Raw genomic sequence first — 7,000 nt, forward strand, 5'->3', positions numbered from 1 at the left:
TTAAAAATGAAGGAATTGATAATAGCAGTATTCTTTGATATAGAAAAAGCATATGATTCAATGTGGAGGGAAGGTTTACTGATTAAGTTGGGAAATATGGGAATAGGTGGAAGAATGTATAATTGGATAGCAAGTTTCTTTGCAGATAGGAAAATTAGAGTTAAAGTTGGTGATAATTATTCAAGAGATTTTAAAGTAGAAAACGGCACTCCTCAAGGGAGTGTAATTAGTCCTTTACTTTTTAATATTATGATTAATGATATATTCTTAAATATAGATAAATGCATTAAATCAGCACTATATGCAGATGATGGAGCCATATGGATGAGGGGAAGGAATGTTTCGCACATAGTAAAAAATATAAAGAGAGTTGTAAATAAAATAGAAAAATGGTCATATGAATGGGGATTTAAATTGTCAGTGAGTAAATCTTGTTATATGATTTTCAGTAATAAAAGAAATATTGATATAGGAGAAATAAAATTATATGATCAACCTATAAAAAGAGTAGCAGAATTCAAATATTTAGGATTATGGTTAGATAGTTCATATACTTGGAAAATACATATTAAACATTTAGAAACAAAATGTAAGAAAGTAATAAATCTCATGAAAGCCGTGGCTGGGAATGATTGGGGGGCTGATAAGCAGTCACTATTGAATATTTACAGGGCACTTATGAGATCAGCAATAGATTATGGATGTATGGTATATGGAGCAGCAGCTAAATCATCATTACAAATAGTAGACAAATTACAATATAGGGCATTACGAATAGTTACTGGAGGAACTAAGACTACCCCTATTAATGCTCTTTTGGTAGAGGCTGGAGAAACTCCTTTGGAAATGAGACGGGTCAAAATATCACTTTCATACTGGATCAGAGTTAAAAGTAGTAGTCAAGAAAATTTAGCAACAAGCATTATAAAGAACTGTTGGGAATATTCCAAATTTACAAGAAAGGGTTTTGGCTGGAATGTGAATAAATGGGCAAAAATATATGAGTTAGATAATAAGACATTTGCAAAAAATAATCCAATTAGTGCTGTGCCACCATGGTTGTTTCCAGAAACCAAAGTTGATCTTAAAATACATCAAATGAAAAGAGAATGGAAACATAATGAAGTTGGGGTTAAAACTAGCATATATATTAGACAATGGTATTATAGTTATTTAAAAATATACACAGATGGTTCAAAAAATTCAAAGGGAAATGTGGGAATAGGGATATACATTCCAGAGTTTAATATATGTAAATGTGAAAGATTAACAGACCTGTTATCGATATATACAGCAGAAATGGTTGCAATTATTTTTAGTTTACAGTGGGTGGAGGAGGTTAGACCGGACAGAGTGGTAATTTGTACAGATTCAAAAGCTGCAATAGAAAGTATTCACTCAGGAGGAAATAATAGGAAAGACCTTGTTTTAGAAATTTATCAGAGTTTATTTAGGTTATTTAGATATGGAATAGATGTTAAGTTCTGTTGGGTACCGGCACATGAAGGGGTGATAGGAAATGAAAAAGCAGACAAGCTAGCTAAAAAGGCTTTAGTAAAGCAGAATGTAGTTGAGATTACATTTGGGAAAGGGGAAGGGAAATCAATAATTAAAAAGAAAGAAACAGAAATGTGGCAAAAAATATGGGATGAAGATGAGAAAGGAAGAAGATTATATAGGATTTAAAAATCTGTAATAATTAAAAATTATGGAGAAAGAAGCAGAAGGGAAGAGATCATTTTTACTAGATTAAGAACTGGACACACATATCTGAATGAGTTTTTATATATATTAGGGAAGAGAAATGATGATATATGTGAGGGTTGTGGAGCAAAAGAAAATGTGGATCATGTTCTGATGAAATGCATTAAATATGCAACGGAAAGAGAGAGGATGAGGAAAGTAATTATGGAAAATGGGAGAGAATGGAGTATTAAAGGAATATTAGGGCGAGATGGAGATATAGAGGAAAATATGGTAATTAATAAAGCATTGTTTTTATTTTTACATAACACAAAATTAAAAAATAGAATATAGTAGGTTGAGCCACAGAGTTACACACTCATGTACAGTAGGTGGCGGTATGCACCTATAAGTTGTTTGCAATCCGCCAACAAAAGGAAAGAAGAAGAAGAAGAACTTCCTTGCCTGAGTGTTTGTTTACCTTGGTAACTATCGTTCCAGAGTAAGGGCCTCTGCACATCTTCCCGAGATAAACGCCTCCTGTGTTTGTCCCTTCTCGTCAGGTCTACCTGGATTCCTCTGGAGTTTTCTCGAGAGAAAAGTTTTGTGGATCGTTTGTTTCGGATCATGACCAGCCGCCAGCTCGCTCCCCATTCAGCCTGTCTTACCTGTCCGCCCTCCAACGGTTCACTACCTCCCCACGCCGCCCTGGGTCTGCCGCTACTTCCAAGAGGACCTCCATATGCTCCTAGTAAGCCTTTTTCCCCCTTTACATATCTATAGATATATTTATATGTTCATCCACCTCCCTGGATTCATTGAATCTAAACGCTTCCTCTCGTTGACAGTGGCTGAACTGGTTCCCCTTCCTGACTCCTGCTCCGTGCTTTCTCCCCAACCCTGTCCCCTCTGTTCAATAAACTTTATTATTGTTTGCATACGCGTCTCCTGATTGTGTTCATGCATGTGGGTTCGTAAACTGGAACCAATCATGACAATAACAGAATCAGAATGTTTATTATTGTGATTGTACATCATGTTCCACACATGTACAACGAGATTAAAGCCAGCTCCAACCAGTGCGCAAATATCAAAATGTCAGATAATAAAAATATATACAATATACAGTAGTGTTATGTACATTGCAGATATAATATATTTTACTGTATAGATTGTTAAATATGTGTGTAAATATCTCACATTCTAGAACAGAAGTATTGTATAGTGTCAAAATTGCACCATGAATAATGTCAAACTTGTATTTCCATCATGTTTTAGCAGGTAATGGACAGAAATCTGTTTTGAACAGGACGAAGAACTTTGTACCTGAGAGTTTCCAGTCTGCAGTTTGGACTCTCCAGTCCAGCAGAGAGAAGCTTCACTCCTGAATCCTGCAGGTTGTTGTTCCTCAGGTCCAGTTCTCTGAGACTGGAGGACTGGGAGCTGAGAACTGAGGACAGAGCTTCACAGCTTCTCTCTGAGAGGTTACAGCCACTCAGTCTGAGGAGACAGGGAGAAAAATCTGCTATTAAACAATTCATCAGAAATATTGTTGATTTCTTTACAGTCACCAATGTCCTCCTTGGAAAGATTGATGGATCTGTCTGATTTTACACGTCTTTATGTTGCCTTTTATTGTGAACTGGTTCATTATAAACTACCTTTAGGGGTAATTTAGGATGCTGAGATGGAGAAAAGGTGAGGAGGCTCAGAGAAACTGTGTGAATAAAAACAACAACTTGCTTTTCAAGCACTTGCTGCCAAATGTTCGAAAATATCAGAAATGTTTGTGACAGGGCCGTCAATAGCTGCCATGGCTGATGATGACGGTGGAGGTGACATCAGGTCTCTCAGTGGCAGCAACATGTAGCAGAACCTGCGCTAAGCTGGGCTGCTTTCAGAACACTATATACAGAATAAAAAACTAATTACTGACCAATATCCATGTCTGAAAATCACCAGTACATTCCACATTCAGCTAGCTTAGCTTCAGCACAAATATATTGCTGAGACATTTTTTCATATTCTTTACCCAAAATACTTTCAAAACATATTCAAGTTCTTTCTGAGCAAAGTAATTCTCCCAAAGACGAATGTTTTCCAAGGAGGAAGCGTGTAGAATACATGAACACATCAACATGAACAGTTTTTTCTAGCTTACTTGATGGAACATTGATTTTCCCGGAGAAAATACATCAAAGATAGTTTTAAGGTAAGAGCACTCACTATGTCACATAATCCAATTACAAAACTGACAAAGGTAGATGTCGCACTCTGATTAAACATGAAACACTAAACATTTTTAACTGTTTTTAGCATTGATTTACTTGGACTAATTTTAAACTGTGAACTTATTTATTATATTATTTATGTAATTTATTCATGGAATGAATTTATTGCTCTTCTAGCTAAAGGCTCGACTATTATTATTATCATTATTATTATTATTAATATATAATTATTATTAATATATTATTATTATTATTTAATGCATTAACACAGAAAAATATAAAAGTTACAATTCTGACACATTTTGTTGGGATAGGAGTTCTAAACATGTTTCATTCTTCAAAGTGGTCACAAAATAAAAACCTTTGAGAATCACTCCTATATGGTGAATCTGTGCCTGTTTTCTATTCATAGGGAATAAAGGCCAGACAAAAGTTAACAAATCTATCAGTGAACTAACATTTCCATAAACCTTTTAGAAGGTAATGGACAGAAATCTGGTTTCAACAGGATGGAGAACTTTGTACCTGAGAGTTTCCAGTCTGCAGTTTGGACTCTCCAGTCCAGCAGAGAGAAGCTTCACTCCTGAATCCTGCAGGTTGTTGTTACTCAGGTCCAGTTCTCTGAGACTGGAGGACTGGGAGCTGAGAACTGAGGACAGAGCTTCACAGCTTCTCTCTGAGAGGTTACAGCCACTCAGTCTGAGGAGACAGGGAGAAAAATCTGCTATTAAACAATTCATCAGAAATATTGTTGATTTCTTTACAGTCACCAATGTCCTCCTTGGAAAGATTGATGGATCTGTCTGATTTTACACGTCTTTATGTTGCCTTTTATTGTGAACTGGTTCATTATAAATAAACTACCTTTACATGTAATTTAGGATGCTGAGATGGAGAAAAAGTGAGGAGGCTCAGAGGAAATGTGTGAATAAAAACAACAACTTGCTTTTCAAGCACTTGCTGCCAATTGTTCGAAAATATCAGAAATGCTTGTGGCAGGGCCGTCAACAGCTGCCATGGCTGATGATGACGGTGGAGGTGACATCAGGTCTCAGTGGCAGCAACATGTAGCAGAACCTGCGCTAAGCTGGGCTGCTTTCAGAACACTATATACAGAATAAAAAACTAATTACTGACCAATATCCATGTTTGAATATTACCAGTACATTCCACACTCAGCTAGCTTAGCTTCAGCACAAATATATTGGTGAGACATTTTTTCATATTCTTTACCCAAAATACTTTCAAAACATATTCAAGTTCTTTCTGAGCAAAGTAATTCTCACAAAGACGAATGTTTTCCAAGGAGGAAGTGTGTTGAACACATTTAACTTCAACATGAACATTTTTTTCTAGCTTACTTGATGGAACATTGATTTTTCCGGAGTAAATACATCAAAGATAGTTTTAAGATAAGAGCACTCACTATGTCACATAATTCACGTATAAATCTGACAAAGGTGAGATGTCTCACTATGATTGAATATCAAACCCTAAACCTTTTTAACTGTTATTTGCATGGATGTCCTTGGACTAATTTTAAAGACTCAACTTATTCATTATCTTATTTAAAATAACCTCCGGTGGAACAGAGGTTTGGGAGTTCCTCCTGGAATTAGCGGGTTGTTGGTTCAATCCCCCGCTCTTACGGTCTCCGTCGTTGTATCCTTGGCAAGACACTTCACCCACATTGCCTGCTGGCGGTGGTCAGAGGGCTTGGTGGCGCCGGTGCATGGCAGCCTGGCCTCTGTCAGTCTGCCCCAGGGCAGCTGTAGCTACTAACGTAGCTCACCACCGTCTGTGTGTGAATGGGTGAATGACTGACTGTAGTGTAAAGCGCTTTGGAGGTTGTCAAGAACAGCTAAAGCGCTATAGAAGTACAATCCATTTATTTATGTAATTTATTCACACCATGAATTTATTGCTCTTTTAACAAAAGGCAGGACAATTATTATTATTATTATTATTAGTAGTATTAGTATTATTATTATTATTATTATTTAATGCATTAAAACAGAAAACTCTAAAAGTTACATTCTAACTAGGGCTGTCAAACGATTACATTTTTTATCGCAATTAATCGCATAATGTCGATAGTTAACTCGAGATTATTAGCAAATTAATCGCATATTTTATCCTTTTATTTCTGAAAGTGTAATACCCTGTTTGGGCATTTTAATATGCAATTTTGCAATAAATGACACTAATAAAAAGCATGCTTGTACAAAAAATATTTTACTTTTGTTATTTTTCAAGCTTTTTTCAGTATTGGAATGAAAACATCGTAGTGCCATAAAGTGTTAAACTCTGGCCTATAATGGCTAAATCACTTGTCATGATGCTCTGATGTTTACACAATGTATAAACTAATGTGTAAATAAATACCTGTTTTCATGCCGATATATTTTTTCACCTCTTCAACAAAGATAGACATGGTATTACGCATATACATATAAATTAATAAAAAAATTACACTTTGTCAGGGTTCTCTGTTTTGGTCGATGTTCTAACTCTGCCTCACAGGTGGTTCTAGTTGGATGGGGGCGTGGCCCACACCTGCGGCTCGTTTGGAGCAGTGTTCACTGGCGTCTTAAGAATGACTCAGACAGATGGAAGACGCCAGAGCCTTACCCAGTCGTGTTTTTGTTTGGAGTACTCACCCGCCTTGACCTCTCGCTCGTCGAACCAGCTCCTAAGAATCCCTGAAGCTCAGATGTTGCTCTGGCGTTCCCCCTCGTACTCACTTGGTGATACCATGCCAGGCCTGAGGTTCCCTTCCCTGGATTCTGCTGGTTCCTCCGCACTCTGGTTGCTCCATCTGTCACTCCTGCCCGCCGTGGCTCGCTCCGGATCCCTCGCCGACTTAACATCAGTCCGCCCTCCAGCCGCTAACCACCAGCTATCCACCGTGAGCATTCGGTCTCAAGAGTTCCCTCGTCACTACTTCCCCGGTTAGGTTTGCCCAACTAAATGGTAAGCGGCTCGGCTTCTGGAGATTTCCCTCTGGTTCGATCTCTCTTAACAATTCTCCTTTCTTCCCACAGTTTCTCCAGCATTGACGTTCAGACCTCGACAGATTCCATCAT

This window comes from Fundulus heteroclitus, unplaced genomic scaffold (assembly GCF_011125445.2).
Source record: "Fundulus heteroclitus isolate FHET01 unplaced genomic scaffold, MU-UCD_Fhet_4.1 scaffold_134, whole genome shotgun sequence".
Taxonomy (NCBI): Eukaryota; Metazoa; Chordata; class Actinopteri; order Cyprinodontiformes; family Fundulidae; genus Fundulus; species Fundulus heteroclitus.